The sequence below is a fragment of the Halyomorpha halys genome, unplaced genomic scaffold (genome assembly GCF_000696795.3).
Source record: "Halyomorpha halys isolate HHAL.00 unplaced genomic scaffold, Hhal_1.1 Scaffold1012.1, whole genome shotgun sequence".
NCBI lineage: Eukaryota > Metazoa > Arthropoda > Insecta > Hemiptera > Pentatomidae > Halyomorpha > Halyomorpha halys.
Genome location: NW_027109975.1, coordinates 475862 through 496935, shown reverse-complemented (window position 1 = coordinate 496935; position 21074 = coordinate 475862).

The following is a 21074-nucleotide window of genomic DNA, read 5'->3' as shown; positions in this document are numbered from 1 at the left end:
AAAGGAAAAAAAATAAGAATTTAAGAAATATGATTTAAGTTGTGTTTGGAATATATATAAAAAAAATGTTACAGATAAGCTGAATAATGTTTGAAAATAAATGGTAAGAACTTGATAATGGGCAGGAGAGCTTGAAACGTTGTTAAGATGAAATTGATAATAAAGAAGTAAAATAAAGGGTGTAAATTCCTGAAAAGAAAAAGAATAAAGTTTTAAGAAAAAACCTTAGTAACTTAGGTTGTAGGATTACAACTGATTATTTATAATTAAAGATATAAAAAAGTTTAATTAGTTTGGCCATCTACATGCATGAAAATGCCTAGGTATTTTTATTTTTTCTCCCGTCACCTAGCACAATAGGAAACGAAAGGATTAGTACCAGAGCCAGGGGAAAAAAGGCAGTTACTTCACCCCAATTTTTTATTACTTTAATGAAAACTATGTATAATTATTAGTCAAAATTGATGAGTCTGCCACGTATAGCAGCTGTTAAATTAATTTTTCATTCGGAGCTCTATATCTTCAAAACTATCAACAAGTAGAGTAAATTTTCTAAAATATGTAATAGAGTTATTTACAACAAGGTAAATCCATTATTTTCATATAGACTCCAAGCCACATTGGCATTGTTGGTAACGAGCTCACAAACAAAGCTGCCAGAGAGGCACTGCTGTTCTTACCCCTTCAGAACTCAGTACACCCCTTAAATTACAAATATTAGAAAAATGGCAGTCCAAGTGGGATGAAAGCTCTCCGAGTAAATTAAAAGAAATAAAACGACCAGTAAAACCATGGTCAACATCCTACCGCAACAGCCGCAGGGAGGAAGTTGCTCTGGCCCGCTTGAGAATAGGTCATACTCTCCTCACGCACTCTCACCTGATCAAAAAACTGCCACCTCCAACGTGCAAATATTGTCAGTCCATTCTTACGATTAGACATATTTTTGAAGAATGTACTCACTATTTGCCAACAATAAACAGGATAGGACTGACCCCAAATTTATCAGTAGCTCTCACAGATGGGGAAGCTAAAATTACATTAGTATATGAATTTTTAAAAGCACATCGCCTTCTTTATAAATTATAACTCCTCTTTGATTTTTTTTTTATTTACTTATTTTTATTATTTTTTATTTATTTATTTTCTTTTTTTTTTGTTTACTTTTATCATGCCATTGGCTTTGATGACCAGAGGGTTTTACGCCTTTCAGCAACAATCAATAACAACAACAACAAAGTTGGATATCTAACAAACATAACAAAACATGAGAGAATTTTGACTACTTTTATTCTTTTCTTATATTTTATATGATTTAAAAATAACTTCTTACTTCTTTAATTTACTTCGTCGTTGTTTTGTTATTTATATTTGATGTACTAACGTTTCAGCACAACCAAGTTAGCCATTATCAGAACTAAAATTGAAACAAATACAAAAAATAATTCTCTCGATATTTTGGCCTGACTATCTTCTTTGGCTACCATCATGTCGACTACATACTATATAAAAGTGTGTAAAATCGCTGACATCTCAATTAGCAATACAGGGAAAATCCAAAGAATATTACTTCATCTCGTTCATTAAGTTGTCCAACCACAGAGATTACCGTACAATGGTAAGGTGATTTCACCATATCGGATTCTATTAAGCATTCGTTATACATTGGTCATAGTATATCATAAACCAAAGACATACCTTCCAACAGGCACGAGATAATTAATCGATATTATTGATGTCAATACAATAGTCGATAGCTGTGAGATAATTTGTTCGCCAGCGCGGTGAATTATTGCTCATTCTTCAGCCGTTACAGGTTCGCGGTCGAGATATTACGAATTTGCCTATTGTTTTGTAACTGCCAGGGCAGCCCATACATATTCATCGCTCGGTACAGCTTCGACAGGACCTGCTCTTTCACAAAGTGCCTTTTGAAATAGTTCACACAGACGAGGATATGTATAAATCTAAATACACGGCTGCCGACCTACAATCTGAGTCTTACTGCAACATTGTCCAATTGTTTTCTTAGGATGAGCCCGTTCCGTCCCAGTTGCTCTGTTGCAATTTTGATATACACCTGGAGCAACATCCTTCATTTCAATGCATATTTTTAAAAAAAAAAAGTAACTGTCATATTTCCTTTATTCATTTACCTTTAGGGTAAAGATTCTTTAGACACAAATGGATGATTCTCTGGGAGTATCTTAATCAAAATAAATTAATAAATATGCATAAATTAAAACTAACAAAAATAAATGTTTATAACTGTATTACAATGAAAAATAAATTAAGCTAAATGATATAATCCCAGTTTCTGAATGATGCAGGATGGTAAGTGAACTTTTTATGACGAACAGATGTTTTAAATACAAGTACCACACCATAATATTTTATGCGCACACACCAATTGATTGCTGCGTAATTATTTAATTATCTTTTCTAGGCTACACGAGTTGCCTAAAAATAAAAATATGTTTCATATGTTAGCAAGTAAAATTAAATAAGAAAATAAAATACGACATATATATATATATATATATTATATATTATATTAGTTCAAGAAATTGCGATCTGGTACTACAAGTTTGTTAAATACAACTTATAGGTCCATATATTTTGCATTCACAAGAAGAATTTAAAAAATAATTATCCACAAATAAATAAAAAAATAATCATTATGTAATATTTTTATTGAAAGTAAAATTTGTCCAATGCCTGCTATTTGTAGATTTTCGAATCATTTCGAAGGTGTGGGCGGTGGGAAGAGAGTTATACTTAGTCGGCAAGTAGTTAGTTGCTATACTATGCTATAAGGCTTGGAAGCAATTAAGAAACCAGTCTAAAGTCAGTAGTGTCAATTTAAGAACGCTCGGTTAATGCCCGTTCAAGATAGAGCTTCGTTAAACAGAGAAGGCAGTTTCTAACGTCTCAGTTACAAAGTAAGGATTTTTTTTTTAAAGCGCTGATAAATGAGTTGATAATACGACTTGCAGTAAATAACAACGTGTGAAGCATTAGCTAAAAGGGTAACCACTGGTCTATTGCTATTAAATGAGGCGTCAAATACCGGGGACAATGTACTCTAGGAAGTGTACATTTTATCGAGTGTGGGAAAAAGGTAGTATTGTCTAATTGCGGGCCATAGAGGTCCTGCCAACATCATTAGTCTCCAATGAGCTTTAATGGTCTGTAAATACGGAACCAGGAACCGATGTGAGGCAAATGAAAATAGAAAAGGGCAAAAAAAAAAGAATCACAACCCATTTGTAACCGAATGGGATTTTTTTTTACTGAGCAACCCCAACAATTAGGGGAAAGGGTAGTGCAGCGCATGGCCGACTCTTAACAAACTTACAGATAAATATCTGCTACTACAATATATGTGTGTATATACTGCGTCGTAAATAATTTCAGAGGCAATTTAACCCCTTTGTGGTATCTTAGCCTGGGTCGGTTCACGCCTGGTTGGTCACCGACTGTGCACGACCGTTGTAGGGTCCTTCACCACTCCAACCGATATGTTTTTTGCTCTTAACATTCGTATCATTGAAATAGGTTCCAGTTGCTGGTCTTGTAAAAATGTCTAGCGATATTCGATTTTTGAAATGTGCAGAAAAGGTACATAAAAAGATAAATAGAAAAAAAAAATTATTTTAAGTATGTGCCAAAATAATTGTTTTATTTATTTATTTATTGACATTTATAACTGTATATAAAATATAACAAGCACCAGTAGTAGAACTCTAAAAAACTTTTACAATATAAGATCACGAGGCCATTTCCTTTTCAGGCGCCTCAGAGGATTACCAGTAATGGAAGAGGAAGCAAGGTTAGAAACTAGTGGGTTTTGGTGATTAGAGGGTTTATAATGGAAGCAATGTAGAGCCATAATAAAAAATTTAGTATGAGCAAGAGTAGTTTGAAGGTAATTTATTATATTCAAATGGTATACGAAGGCCGAAAAAATAACGTATTGTTAATTTGAACTGAATCAGTTGCTCTCACGGATGTTAAAACAATAAAAAGACAGGTATGAATTAAATATAGGTAGGTAAAGAAGACGAAAAATGAAAAAAAAAAAAATTCAAGGTGGAATTACCAAATAATTTTATACTAATAAGTACAAATATTTTGTTTTTCTCTTTATCCTCCCCTCTCAAAAAACATTTTATTTTCATTTTTTACAAATATTTTATTATTCTAGTTCTATCCTATACTTTATGAAGGGTTTAATATAAGAAGTACTCGGTGGTAAAACCTGGTGTGACTTTAATTAAGAATCTAAGTTTTTGGTTTGACTGGATTTTTTTAATTCGATCTCATAGTTTATATAAGAATTATTAGGAATTTAGTATTTTTCAAAGAAATAATGATAATAAATTTTGGGAGTAGATAGCTCAATGGTAAGCTCTATACTACTGGCTCACAGGACGCGGGTTGGAATCCGGCTGTAATAATTATTTTCTATTTCACTGTAATAATTAGTTTCTATTACCCTAAATAGGGTATAAATCTGGCGGTCGAGCGTGATTCTTATCAAATCACCACCTTGCACAACCGCTGGTGTAGTAAGAGTACTTCCTAACAACGTACTGCACCCCGAACTCTTCTTGAGTTGTAGTGGTACATATTTAATTTTTTTTTTAGTGTTATTACATTTTGGTAAGTGGTTCCAAGATTAAAGTTTAAGAAAAAAAACATTGAAATTAATACAAATTTTGACATTATCAATGTTTTAATTTTTTTACCTTTTTTTGACGAACAAAAAAATCTCATATGTTAAAAAATAATACTCCAAAAATTTATTTTAAAAACCAACATCTGTAAACATCTAATGACGAATAAAGTATTCTTTGCCCGACGTTTGAAGATAAGATTGTAGTTTGAAATTGACAACAAAGCAAAACAAAAAAATTAAGATTTTGCAGAAGTATCATGGTGTTATTTTTAAATGACTACCAGTGGAATATAATTTTATTTTATTTTCAACTATATTTCATTATGTATCATTAAATTTTTTAAATTTTACAATGAGTAGACCATTAAAAGAAAAAAAATAAAGTGAGAATATTACGTTGCAGAAAAAAATTATGTTGAAAAAAAATTATTTTTTGCAAAATATCCTGCCATTGAAGTTATTTTTAATTATGAATTAATGTGTTTTCATTAGCAATTTTAACCAACTTGAATTTCTTCAAAATAAATCCTTTTAAATATTAAGATTGCTGACGCATTAATTTGCCGATCTGAAACTTTAATTCAATTTAATTGAAGAAGAACAACATTTTTTTAATATTAAAATCTGCTAATAAAATGAAAAAGTATATATATTAGAAAAAAAAATGTTTTTTATTATCTTTATTGGAATTTACTACTGTACATAATTATACATTTAGTAAATTTGATGTATGTTATTATGGAGTGGTACAGGCGTGTAGAGAAACTACCTATGGCAGCACTCTAATGAAGTTTTTAGATTAGCAGGTCTCGTGACAATCTTCTTTTCAGGCGCCTCGGAGGATTGTCAGGAATGGAAGAGGAAGCAAGGTTAGAAACTAGGTTTGGATAGTTAAGGAGTTTAAAATGGAAGGAATGATACCTTGTACGGGCTTAAACGTTAAGGTCTTTATGTACGATTTTATCTGTGGCCAAGTAAGAATATTGAGTATTTTACGAAAGATTTAAGAAAAATGATAGATAAAAAAATTTGAAGTATTGGCAAGACCACTTTTCCTTTAATAGCTCCATATCAGTTAAGTCTAATACTGATTTATGCAAAAATAGATCGAACATAAAAAAATTGAAATTAACATTGAATTGAATTAATATGTCCTTGAACAAAGTTGTAAAAAATGGTCTTCTGCTTTGATTAATACACCGGGGTAAAAAAGGCAGTCAATTGAATTATTTTCAGTTAATTTTTTTTTTAATTTTTACATAAACACAAAAACGTAAGGTTATAAAGCCGCTCGTTCATAACAAAATGTTTTTAAATTAAAATCAGTAAATTCATCTAAAGATACGAGGGCGCGTCAGGTTAGGCTCAATATTACCTTCTCGTAACTTATATCTTGTAAGCGGAGTCCTCGTTAAAATACCGCTCGATACACTGCTATATGCACAATAAGTAATTGTTTTCGAAAAATATCCGCCTAACGAAATACGGGGGCAGGTGAGGTGAGCACTGCAGAGGAACGCAGTGCTCACCTCACTGCAAGCAGACAAAAAAATCTTAGTTCACACTTATGAAAAATAAAAATTCAGAAAAAAAAAGTTTGATCACCATTTAGAAAAAAATAGTTTATCCTTTAATTTACTCACTTTATATTAAATGTATTGTATATAATACAATACCATTGATAAATTAGATGTTAATAATGTAATATTATGCAACAGACCCACCAGCCAATAAATCAAGAGCAGAAAGTATATAAGGCAAGGCCAGAAAGTACCGCACCCCTAGAGGTCAGCCTTTGTAGGGTTAACGTTGCTAAATGTGAGCTGTGTACCCCAACCCTAGGGTCACCATTTCCAGCCCAAGCCTCCAATGACGTTAAGTAGTCACGAACTCTAAAACAATCGTCTATAGTGCTATTTATCTTCTCGAGGCGGCTTTCTTCTTGATGACGACGGTAAAGAATTAGCTTATTGTTGATTACCATTTTCAACTTAATTCAAACATTTGTATTATCAAATACTCTTATTGCTATGCTAATTATATTTTTTCACGAGTCTCTTTTACCTAATTTCGATATAGTTATATGAACTGATGATGAAGGCTTTATGATGGATGCTAAATTCAGGTAAAATGTCAAACCTAAATCAGAAAAATATATACAAAAAATTAGCCTTATCTAATTACAGCACCAGCGATATAATATATCTTAAAGAAAAAAGCGCTGTTTACAGCTGGGCCATTTTAAACCCCCAGGATGCAAATTGATACTAGTTCCTTGACCTATCCTAGGAAGGTGCACTTTTCCACCTGGAGCTGCACCGGGCGATGCACTTCTGGAGCAGCTGTCCAGGAGGTACCTACCGTTAGTTTTTAGTTAGCGGATATAAAGCTGCACTGAGTCAGGTGTACGGAAAGCTGTGGACCGAACTTGCATATCTAATAGCCCTTGTACTTCCTCGGCTACGAATGTTAGTCATGAATGAAACAGTCTGCAGAGGAAGTGTTTATACCGGATCGGTGCACAGGCGTACACTGATTCAGTGCCCTATTTCACGTATTATGCATGATGATGCAGAATCTAAGCTTAATCCTACTCTGTTTGCAAACAGTTGATTTCTTCCCTTTCAATAGGAACATGTGCCTTAGAGGTAGACAAGATTAAAACACCAAACAACACAGCTATACGTTATGAGATTAAATAGCTTTTTGCTTTTTCAAACTTAGTCTTATTTAAAAAAAAAACGTCAAATGTACAAAAGGAAAGTGCTAAAATACATTTATTTTTTAGTCTTATCATCTTATTAGTAACCAAAGTACAACGCTTAAAAAAATTGTATAACAAGAAAATCTTTAATGAAAAACACTTCAGTTATACATACATACAACAAGCAAAGGAGTTGTATAACTAATAAAAAACATGAAAACATTCAGGAATTGCAATAAAAAAATAAGAGATTCTCCGAACATTCTCTTGCACTAATGATTAAAACCATGAAAAAGCACAAGGAGAGGCTGAAGACACAAGTTCATTTGTAGCGTATCCCAAGTTAATTCGATGAAAGGGACACTGTAGCCCTGTAATGCGATCTAACCACAGGGTTAAACGTTTGGAAATAAAATAGGTAAGTGTATACATTTGCATTTTTTTATTTAGTAAAATAAAATTAAAAATCAATATAATCTGTAAACCAACAAATACGTATCATACTCAAGCAATAAAAGTTAAATTTTTCCAAAATATGGTTTTATTTTATCAATTTTCCTTACCTATTCCAGCGTTTTCTAAAAGAGGTAAAGCTGCTTTAGTGGTTTTAATTACAGTTGTATACATTTCTACAAGTAGTTATGAGGCCGTTATAGCCGAGTGTGTTTAGGCACCCAAAATGCTAAGTCATTCTAGTGTCTGCAACGGCACCGGTTCAAATCCAGTCTGGGCGGATTGACTTTTATTTCGTGGCGGAGCCACGGAACAAATCTCGGCCTCCACACTCAAGCTAGAACGTAAGGACACTAAACTAAATTAAAAAACATAGTAGACTGGCTACTGACTTCAGTTGTTTCACTCAAAAATGAGACTTTTCTCACAGGGTTGTTCTTAAAAATAATTCATGTTGATTTATCTTCATATTACCATTAAATTTCAGGGGACCAAAAAGAACTTTTAAATTACTCATTTGAATTTTTTTTTTAATCTTATGGCCTTCTTACTCTACTATGCTCTATATGTGTATAAGACTTTATTTTGCAAAAATCCTTCGAGTCCAAGTTCCTCATAAATTGTGCAAGAACAACACTTATCTTTACATAACGGGAAATCAACCTCGTAAACTTTAATTTAGAAACTATTTTTTGATCAAATAAAGTACTCCGATTTTAAATTGCAGAGGAATCAATACAGCGTTCAGCACGCATTAATTTTTTTTTTCGTGTTGAAACATACTCCATGTATATAACAAACTCCATGTGAAGATTGTACCCAGGACCTTTCGCGAAGAGTCCTTATTGAGGAGTATCGCCGAAGATGGTACGACAGAGGTCACGACCTATGATAAGACGTAGGACTCCCAACCTCACAATTTCCCCGGGAGGGACTGCTATTACTGACTTCACCTATAATTCCGGACTGCATGACAGGGCGCAGGTGTCTCTATTGTTCCAACCTTCCCGCCCGTACAGTTATGTCTCACTCAACTTCCATTATCATAATACAATCTTCCGCTCTGCTTTTTATTTAATTAGCCCCATCACGGATAATGACGCGGCACGCGAAACTAATTTGTATGCTTACTTTTTGGAAACAACCGCTATTGTGAGCGAAATCTGATAAATTCGGGGGTTCCTCGCCATAATGAGGAGGACACCTGGTCTTGGGCGCATGCCACGACCTCGATTTAATAAGAACGTGCCTGAGAAAAGAAAATGAATATATTCAGGATAAATACACGTTTGGCAGATTATAGAAAGTTTGCGTTAGGAGAATGTAGGCTTTTAGTTCAACAAAAAAAGTTCATATTGGTAACGAACGATTGGCACCATCTCTAATACATCCTATGAACAAAATATTGTTTTATTTTTTTCGAATTATGACTATTATACAAGAAATGTTACTATAACTAGTACTTTATTAAATAATTATTGAGCTCATGTTGGTGACATTTATCCAGTTTCTTGAGATGTTTGAAGCTGTACTTTGTCCCAGCAAGCCCTCCAAAAATCATGGCCATCATGAAGATACAAAAACATTTTTCTCCTCATAAACAAAGGCTACAAATTCATTAAGGCCCATATATTTCCACCTTATGATATGGAAGAGTTACTAGATTGGAAAAAGGCCAGTTAACCAACCCAGGCAGGATTCGAACCGACACCGTTTCTGAAACAAGAATGTGGATTTGTGAAGAAAAAGTTTGTGGCTCAATACATTTGACGAATCACGGCCTCTATATCCCGGATTTGAAATTTAAACCGTTTTCACAAAAAGAGTGACAATTAAACGAAGTTGAATACGAATGTACTTGCAGATAATGACAGATTACGGCGTATTAATAGATTCCTTAACGATGAATGAAAAGTGCACACATTTTTGAAAAATAGTTTCAGTAATCATTAATTCACCTTCCTGGCCAGGATGAAGGAGATAAGTTTTATGCTAAGAATACAAATAAAATTATAAGTTGAAATTAGAAAATCACAAACTTTTTTTTTTAACCATATTGTTTCATTTTATTTCCTCAAAATTAAAAAAATGTCCCTGATAAAAATCTTCTCGTAAGTCTACTAAAAATTCAGTAAATAAAATTAACATTACATTTTACTATTGATTCATAGTTTGGAATAACGTAGTATGTTAGAAGTTACTAAATGTTTACAGCAGGACAAAAATTGTTGGATTCTTAATTCGTTTTATTAATAATTTCCTTTGTTTTATGCAACGTTATGCAAATATTTTCGGCAAAATCATTAGGATATAAAAATAAAATTGTAACAATCTACACTCTTCAAAACCACGACTCAATAAGAATAATAACAAGGACGAGGGGTGATTATAAATTAAAATATAAATAAAACAGGATTAAGTCGAATACATTTAAATGATCAAAATGGGCCCAACGGAAAATCTAACCAAAGCAGTAGTTACTTGGTTGTAATAAATATTTGAGAAAATATGACAATATGACAGAAACTATTTAGCTAATAAAATGAAAGTGAACGTGGTGGGACTCCAAAATCCAATACTTCAACTGAGCATTCAAAGATTCTATATATAACAAAAACGTAGGAAGCAGTTTAAATGAAGGAAAATTGGATAAAATGCAAATCAAATATAAACTGTTACCATTTGATCTTAAAATGCTAAGTTCTCAAATTAGTTGTTTAAATTCAATTATGGTATGTGACAAAGTAACTGCTAGCTCACTAGGAAGATTACAAAACCTTCTAACAAATAAATACGAAATGCTAAATTAAATTACTAGGAAGTCACTTGAAGAAGTAATGCAGATTTCGCATTGGACCCTGAGCGCTTACATAGGGCTATCTTAAAGGTTTTGCGACACCCACCAGAGGAAAAAGCTTGTATCTAATAAATTTATTTCTCGAGTACCATAGTTACAGGAATCAATTAAAAACAGATAGGTAAAAAAATACAACTGGATGGTTTGATGGCGAGCGGATCTGTTGATACGAAAATGTGTTAACTGAAAAAAGTGTAATATGTTGATACACACCAATGGGATAAGATAAAGCTTGACAATGTCAGTAAAATTACTACAATCATAAATACTGGATTATGAAGATGATGGTCATGGGTGCGGTCCAAAAAACAAAACAAAAATTATTTATTTGTATTATAAAAAAAACAACTATTTATTTGGTAACTTTTCGTCCTACTTTGTAGAGCTTCATCAGGGCTGTTTCTGTTGAGATTTTTCGAAACAATCTTTTTTTATTTATTTATTTAAACTAACAATAAGGAGAGAATATTAATAATGGACTATTAGTATTAATAAAATTGATTCACTGAATAGTTTCAATAATTTTTAAATTCAATAAAGATTTGTGATTTTTTTCGAAAGCTCTCAACTCGAACAGCCCTGAATCTCAACAAAGTGGAGCGACACGTCGGCAAATAAATAATTGTTAACTATTTTTTTTTTTAACTATGCCCATACCTACATCTTTTTCATAATTTGAAATAATATGGTCAATTATTTATACAAATAAATACTGAATATTTTAATGTATATGATATCATAAAGAATTCCTACTAACAAAATAAGAGATATGACCTATTCAGTACTTTACTGTTAGAATTTCAAGTCTTTTTTTTACATATATCTTTATTGTTAGGTTGGTCTGGTGGGCCTTATATGGGATTATTTTAACAATTGACAATGTGAGGTTTTAGCAGAAAAGACACCCCTGACGATTTATAATATTGTAATTATTGAATACTTTAGTAATTGGTAAAAGTTAAATATGTCGTTAAAAAAAATAAATAATAATAATAAATTTGTAATTGAAAAATGAAAGGAATCAAAAAAATAACTAATATTTATAGAGTTCATTAAATTAATAACTGACTTATATAACGAAAAAAATAAATAAATAAATACATAGCGGCCGGCAGAATGTATTTTATGGGTCTGCTCTTCATTCTTCCAGGTTAAGCAGAATTTTCTACGTAGTAAACCACTGCACCTAGTTATAATTTGTTTTAGCGCACTTACTCAGCCTCCACTAGCTCATTACTAGTGACGCAGTGAGAGGGATGCACTGGGATCTCAAAGAGCCCTGTTCTACGCCTCACACGTGGGCTTGGAGATCCTCAGGTCCAGAGTGTAAATACTGTAGATTAGATTAGATTAGATTTTTATTCAGGGCGATCAACAACTAGGTTATTACACCCTTTTTACTTCATCTATCTTCTTGACTTTGACATTTGATGGTTGAATGTACACTATTTCCTTTTTTACACTGGTCGGTATTGGTGGATTAAATTTTAGTATAAAGTTGTGTTTCTTTCAGAAATTTTATTATTTTGTCTATGGATTCTTCTGAGTCTTTAAGGGCCAATTCTCTTGTTCGTGGAATTTTATTATTTTCGAAGGCTTGACGAAATGATGGGCATTCTTCAATTATATGCTTTATTGATAATGGGGAATGACAGGTTTGGCATATAGGCTGGTCCTCTTTTGTGATTAAGTGAAGGTGAGTTAATTTGGAATGTCCTATTCCTACTCTTGCAACAACCACTTCTTCTCTTCTCTTCCCCCTTATGGCACTTGTCCACTTTTGTGTATTTTTTTTTACATTTCTCAATTTATTGGTGAGTGGTACGGCAGCCCACATTGAATCCCAACTTTTTCGGATTCTGTTCTTTAAAAATGCCTTTATGTCTTTCGGCTCGTAAATTTGGAGTGGTAGAACGTTCATTGTAGCAGCCTCTTTAGCCGCTTTATCCGCTGCCTCATTTCCAGCTATTCCTGAGTGCCCCGGAGTCCAGAGAAAGGAAACACTTTTTTAATGATGTTTTAGCATGTCTATATAGTTATGAATTTTGTATATCGTAGGTAGACACTTTGATTGAAATTTGATAGACTCTGGAGTGCTGACATTGAATCTGTACAAATGAGTATGTAAATATTGTATATAAGAGTGTAAACGTGAATATTGATTATTTTATTTATTTATTTATAATAGTATTGTTTTATTTTTTCCTCTTCATGTACATAGTTTGATTATGTTCATTTTGTTTTTCCATCTGTTTATACCTATTTTCAAAAAAATTAAATTTATTTTTTTTCTTTTATTTATTTATTTTTATTTTTGTTTTATTTTATTCATTTGTTTTTATTTTAGTATGAATTTGATCAGTTATCACTATTAACTACTGCCCAACAACGTTGTGGCAGATTGTAATATTTATCAATAAATAAAGTTTGAATTAAAAAAAAAAGTTATGATTCCATTTCATATTTCATTAAATCATTTTTATTCTTCGAGTGTTATTCACATAAAGTTATTTGAAAACATATTATAAAGTATTATGTTTAAAATGTTCTCATGAACACTACAAACTTTGTTTTTAAGAGACTTTATTTTAAAAAGATTGTTATTATAAGTTGTAAATATTAAAGATACACTTAGGAAGAAACAAAAACAATAATATAAGAGAGTAAATAACAACATAGAACATGTTCGTAATTCTTAATGTTATATATTTCAAGATTTTATTTATATTTTGAAATATTAAAATTATTTTGAAATATTCTACATACTTATAAATTTTTCGATATACAATATTAATTTTTTAAGTCCGGTAGGAAGCAGGAGAGGTTGGAATGAACCTTTGTACAAACCAACCCTTCTCTTCAGTGGACTACTTCCAATACATCTATTGATTAAATTTTAATTATGACTAACGATTACAAACATCTATAATAATAATAGTACACGGTCAAATCAATTTTTTATGAATTTAATTTAATTAAAACGAATTTGTGCTGTGTACACTATATTTAAAAAAAGATTAGTTCAAAATTTGATAAAACGTCTGAATAATAGGAGCAAGACAATTGCGTACATCTATTTGACTATTGAATATTCCAATTAGCTGTTCAACAATGAGCAAAAACCTAGTACACCGCCTTTACTTGGGAAAACCAAGGTAATAAGGGTAATGACTTATTAATTATTATTTTAAGTAAATATTTTCAAATTTACTATGAAGATATTTGATGCAATATTGCAGAAGGAAACGAGAAATATATAGAGATGCCAGACCTGCAACACTCATCGATGATGTTGGCCAGAGCATTCACTCTAAAAGACATTTTTTTAAAAATCAAATTAGCATTACTTGTCAGAAACCTAAAACTGCTGTTTCATTAAGTTATAAAAACAATTTAAAGCAAATTGGAATATTTTTTGAAAAATGTAAAAAATTAATTTCAATAACTATTACATAATCTTCAGTGATCTCATAAGACAAAAATTACTTTTATAATAGTTTACTCAAATTACCTGGAATTTTAATAAAATTGTAATAGTATTCTATATTAAGATTGTAATAATATCACTGAAAAAAACTGTATCATAACTATATAATGTTTCCATTACCTTCTTAATAAAAGGAAATCATTAATCTATTTACTCAAACAAATCGACAATCTAGTTTCTTCGGGTTATGAGTTCTTCTATTTAAATATCTTTTTCTTTTTCCAATTTTGTAGTACGGATGCAATAGAGTAGGAATAGATCTGATAAATTCCTGAAGAATGGAAAAATAAAAATGTTAATAAAAGGATTTAGTGAATGACATAAATTCTTCCTTATTAAAAAACAATAGTTTATTTAATATCATCAGCAACGTTTCGGGAGATGGGGGAAATCTCCCGAAACGTTGCTGATGATATTAAATAAACTATTGTTTTTTAATAAGGAAGAATTTATGTCATTCACTAAATCCTTTTAATTCCATAAGACTCTTCCAGCATAAAGGATTATTAAATTTATAAAAATGTTAAAATTATGGATAAAATAATTAGTTTTATTACAGTCACTTCCTAAAATGTCCATGAATCAAACTTTTTTTTTGTGACGTTTGGACTTGTTTATATTTTTTATTTTCTGTCCTTGCAGTAATAATTAAATTATAATAATTTATTTTAATTCATACTATCCTCTAAAGAGGCAGTATATATATATGTAATAAATACTGCTACAACCCATGAGGGATCAGGATTGCAGAACTTAGTAAAGAGGCACTTGGTTGTACTATGAGGCGGTTTGGTCAGGATCATGCTCAACCGCAAAATTATTCCCCAATTAAGGATACACACGTTATGAAGCTGGGTGGATCCCGGTGGGCTTCCGAACCCACAGGCTCGACTCGCGACTACAGTGAAACAGAAAATAATTATTTGCCACAGCCGGATTCGAACCTACGTCCTTGGGTCAGTAGGTCAATGCAGATGCAAAATTAATTAAATGGTTTCTGCGGGGTGGTAAAGAGTAAAAAGTTTTTTACTTATTAGTATCCTTGGCACAATACCTTACCATTGGACCATTCTACTCCCCATAATAATATTACAAAATATTTCACAGAGTTTTTAAAACTGTGAAGATCAGGTTCTATGTCGTGAATTATTACTATGTCATTATTTGATAATATAATAATTTTGATAAGCAAAACGGAGGTCGAAACGTCAAAAAGAAATGAGATTATTTAATACTTTATATCTAAATTATTACCTGAACACCGTACAAGAAACTATTGAGAAAAATCTTTTATTCACGATATGATTTTTTTTTTTTATCAAGGAAAATTTACTAAACTATTTATAGTATTAACACATATATAAATAGATAGATATAGATATGTAGATAAATGAGGTATCCCAATGGAGAATAAGGGCACCTTTGTGCTGATAAAATCGAATGTTCCACAAATCCATTCTGCAGATGCGACGTTCACCCCCTTTTGCACAGGGAATGCATTTGTACACCATGCTAGAGACTTAATCGCGAATATAACCCAAGTCCATCATTGACCAGACAACAATTGTGAACTGATTTTTTTTCCCTGACATGTACGTGATTGGAGCGCTTCCATCGGAACAGATGGAGTAATGGTAATTGAAATCTCTAAACAATAAAGACAACAGGTCCTGGGAAGCGAATACAAATCGGCCCTCGTCCTTTTGTCATCCATTGACTTGCAAATCCGTGTCCTGGCCCAATCAGGAGCGGAGTGCCCAATGTTGTTTAATTGAAAATGGAAATTGGTCCGAGCTGTGAGTGGGTGTGTCCGGCGGTAAACGGGTTAGCCCCTAAGTGCCCATTCATTGGTCTCTTCGTTGAATGGTCTCGGCCAATTAGCTATCTTTTAGCAAGGCCTGAAGAATTGAAAGTTTTTGTTTTAAGGTACCTATCAAGGCAGAGATAGGCTGGCTTATTCAGAGCATTTAAATTCGTTCGCTTCCCAACTGCTATCTCAAATGAAGTGCTTCAAAAGCCTCGTTGAATAGGCCAGTAAAACCTCAAGAGATTCTGGATTGAAGAGAACTTCATTATTGGGATTGAAAGAGGAAGAGGATTCACAAGAGACTACTCCTAGAGATTTTTTCTGCACCGAGCTTGTGTTATTTTTTGTAATATTATAAGTTCTGGTAATAATCATTTCAATTACCTTAATAGTAAAGTAAAAAATAAATAATTGTATCTCTTAATTATGTCTTACATGTCATTTCAAGAAAAATTGCTATCACCTTTTATTTCTCTGGTTCATTTCGGTCCAATCCTACGTATAACATACAAGTTTCATAATTTCTTCGTGAACTGTGACAAAGGTGTTCTGCTTCATCTGTAGAAACATTTATTTATAATGTCATGAAAACTTTTGAAACATTATTCTCCATTTAGATTTAACTCCACTCCTTCGCTCTCTACTTCGTATGATTTTTTTTACACTCAGAGCTCGACTGGCTCCACTCCAGCCTTAGGTTCAAGGGCACCAGTTATTAATATATAATTTTTGTACTGGTCCAATTTTTGTACCTCTCTCCAGGCCCTTGATAAATAATTATGATCATTTTCAAAAAATAAAATAAGAAGTTGTAGCGTAAAAATAATTTTAAATTGTAATCTATATACTTCCTTAGAACTTTCATTTCAAATTACTTAATAACTAGTAAAAAATTTAAATACAAAAAAATTAAATTAAAATAAATTTTTGAAAATACATATATGGAGCGGGGTAGCTCAGTGGTAAGGTACTGTGCTACTAACTCCAAGGACCTTGATTCGAATCCGGCTCTGATAGATTTTTATTCTGTAGTAATTAACATACTCCACCCAACTTCATATCGTGGGTACTCTTAATAGCGGAAAAATTTGGTTCAGTGTGATTGTGACAACCGTTTGTCTAGTGGGAGTACTTCCTTTCAAAGCACTGCACTTATGGCCTTTAAGATTATAGCGGTGTCTATTTATTATGATTATTATTATAATAAAACATAATTCTTTTTAATTATATATATCATCAATCATCGATCATTAATTATAAATATTTATTCCTGATTTTTAATTTTTTTTCTGATTCAGTTTTGTTTATTCGATAATTGTCTCGTAACTCTGACTTAAATACGATTTTCACAACACGCTCGCATACGTTTGTTTGCATATTTAGTTTAAAAAATCCATAAAACGGTCTATAGTTAATGTTTTATGGATCCCTGATGGCACCACTGCATTTATAAATCTTTATAGTAGCTGATTTCCGCTGTAGACATCGTAATGGTTTGCAGCTGTTGATGTTTCTTAGTCCATTCATTAAGGTAATCTAATGCAAACACGAAATATTCCCAATGAATCGTTTATCAATTTGCTGTGGTGGTTTTAGATCAAGACATATACAAATTTTCAACATTTTAAAAAAAAATATTAATAGAAATGTTTAGTTAACAGATTCTGATTTTATCATATTGCTGATAAAAATGCGACCTTACAGTTATTTTATTTCTCTCAATAAGCTAATTGAAATTATATGTGTATATAATTAAGAAGAACTTTTTTTTTCGTTTTTTTGAGAATGTAGAAACAAAAATTATATGAAATTTTGGACTTGAAAAAAGAGAACAACTATCCGAACAGATTGGGGAGGTATTGGTTAAGCATTGTGTTCTCGGAATCTCACCTGAACGAACTCAAATTTATTCAGTCTAGCTGTTAAAGCCTCCTCAAATCGACTATGTCTTTTTGTTGGAAGCTTTAAAATGAACAAAAAACCAACTAGCTCGGATTAAATATTTATTTGGCCAATTTAAACATTTTAAAAACTAAAAGCTAACATAAACAAAATATACAAGTAAAAATAAAAAGGCCTTTCAGATAAAAATAAAATAGTTCGATAAATTATGAAAATGACAATAAAACTAATTTACACAAAAAAAAGAAAGAAATATATAAAATAAATACTGCACGAAGAAAGTGCTGCCAAGATGTGTAGGTCTGGCTCATCGATGGTCCAAATATCCAATAGTCGTATTGTATTAGGCGAGCCAACAAAATGAACGCAGACAGGGCTGGTTACACACGTTCCTTGGGTTCAGGGGTTGGCCATTAATTACTTAATTAATTGGAACCATATTAAAATCGAACAGAAGTGGTCTGGTTCCAAACTGTTATGACGACGAGTACACTCAAAAAATGTCAAATAAAATAATATCAACCAAACGCAGACAGGGCTGCTAATGACGCTACCAGGGCCACTAATTAGTCGGAACTGCGATTAAAACTAAGATGGTCGGCCCGTTGCTAGGTGACGCCATAGCAACAATCATCAGCCCCTAGCAACTGGCTCTATTACTCATTATAACAAACAAATATAATTACATATATTTTGTCTTTTCAAATAACTAAATCTAAATAAAATAATAAAAATAAATATAACTAAATTAAATACTAATAAAACTCAAATACTATTTACAATTATTTTCAAGGTAATTATATATTATGGCGTGAACACTAGCAATGCATAGCTGTTGCATGGACCAGAGGAACGGCCCCTCCCCGTTCCAATAATCCACTGGCGTAAGCCACCAATGTATACTACTAGTACAAGTGCCGGTAAGAAAAAAAGACAGTTTTCTCACACCAATTTTTGATTACTTCAATGAAAACTATGTATAATTACTAGTCAAAACTGATGAGTCTGCCAAGTATAGGTAGGGGGAATAAAAAATGGCGACTGTTTTAAACCCTTAAAAAAATATTAATTTTTCATTCGGAGCTCTATATCTTAAAAACTACCAACAACACTAGAAAATCTAAAAGAACTTTATTTAAAGGAGAGGAAATTTGCTGAAATATGAGCCATAATAGAGCTATTTATGTCAAATATTTCTAGATATATAGCCTTTTAAAACGCAACATTTCATAAAAATGTACTGAAATATCAGTAGTTAGTGAATCTATTTTGAGAAATCTATATCTCAATAACAATTCGACGTACAGATGTCTATTAGCACTCAAACTAAAGCTAGTTAAATGTGCTATAAAGTAGTTACTAATGTTTATCTTTGTAAAAATAGTAGTTTTTATGATATTTGACAAAATAAACTCACAAAATGTTAATTTATAGTTGTTTGTATAAAATGTTGGATTTTTGAAAATATATATCTCTAAATCCATTAGACGCACATAGTCTGCCAACACTCAAAATAAAGGAAATTTAACATACTATAAAGTAGTTTATGGCATTTATCTTCGTAGGGGTAGTAGTTTTTATGATATTCACATATAAATATAAATTTGGCCAATGAAAACTTGTCCGAACAACAATAAATCAATTTATTTTAGCAAATTCCATGAAAACTAATACTCCTACGAAAATAAACGCCATAAACTACTTTATAGCTCATTAAACTAGCTTTAATTTGAGTGCAATTAGACATCTGCACATCAAATGGTTTTTGAGATATACATTTTTCAAAATAAATTCACCAACTACTGGATCTTTCAGTACATCCCATACAACATTTTTATGAAATGTTGCTTTTTAAAAAGCTCGAAAACTCTTTAACGTAATTAGCTCCATTAGGGCTCATTCTTTAGAAAATTTATTCTACTTTAAATGACATTCTTTTAGGTTTTCTTATTTTGTGGCTACTTTTTAAGATATAAAGCTCCGAATGAAATTTTTTTTATCGTATTGAAACAGCCGTCATTTTTATTCCCTCTACCTATACTTGGCAGACTCATCAATTTTGACTAGTAATTATACATAGTTTTCATTAAAGTAATCAAAAATTGAGGTTTTTTTTCCTGACCTCCTAGAAAAAAATTAAACAACAAATTAAATATATACAAACAGAATGAAATGTATATACACAGGCAAATAAATATCTTGGATTGCCAGTGTGGCATTATAAGATAAGCTGCCGGGTCCGCTGAAGGCGGTGTCATCGATGATAGCATGAGTCTGCCGTGAGCGTACTAGGATTAATAATTGAGGTATTATTAATTTAAATATACGTATTATTTACCAATTTAAATTTTCAGGAGGGTAGGAAAAAAAAATAATAAAATTGCACTGCATACTTTGCCTACACCCTCGACTGCAGTGATTGAATCCTACAAATTTCATAAACTCGGTATTCATTTCAACAAGCGTACCTTTTAGCAAAGCAAGTATATATATCAAGTTTCAAGTCACTAGCTGAATATTGTATAAAGGAATTAATTTGAAATGCATTTTTGCGGGTTTCCCCCACTGAGAGCCGTTTGAATGCAAGAAATGTTAGATCAAACACTGAAAATTTAATTTTCAACATGAAAGTTGCAAAAAAATAAAATTAAGTTAGGCTAAAATAGTCTCTTCAGTATTAGTAATCGTTCCTCAAACGTAAAGGCAAATTCAACATTAATTATTAAAACAATACCATTTTTTAATTAACTTTATTATAGAGTAATGGTAGTGAATCGTGACATTTACGTTAAACTCAGAATTGCATGCTGACGTCTTTACCACACATAATTTTATGAAAATAAAGATGAATTATTTATATTTACATAACAATTTATATCCTTAATAAAATATGACAGTTTGTTCATAATTTTATCATTGCTTGATTTTCATCGTTATAACGTGGCATTTCTCTAACATGAATCATTATTACAAAAAAAAAATTCAAATACTATTATTTATAGTTATGTTTAAAATGAGTTGAAAGCATTAGTGTACAATAGCGTTGATATAGTCCTAACATAAATTTTAATTCATAGACCATTCTTTTGTTTATATATATTTTAAGAGTTTTTTATTTTATTTTATTTATTTTTTTTTTTTATTTTAGTATGTATGAGATCATTCATCAATATTACCTATTGC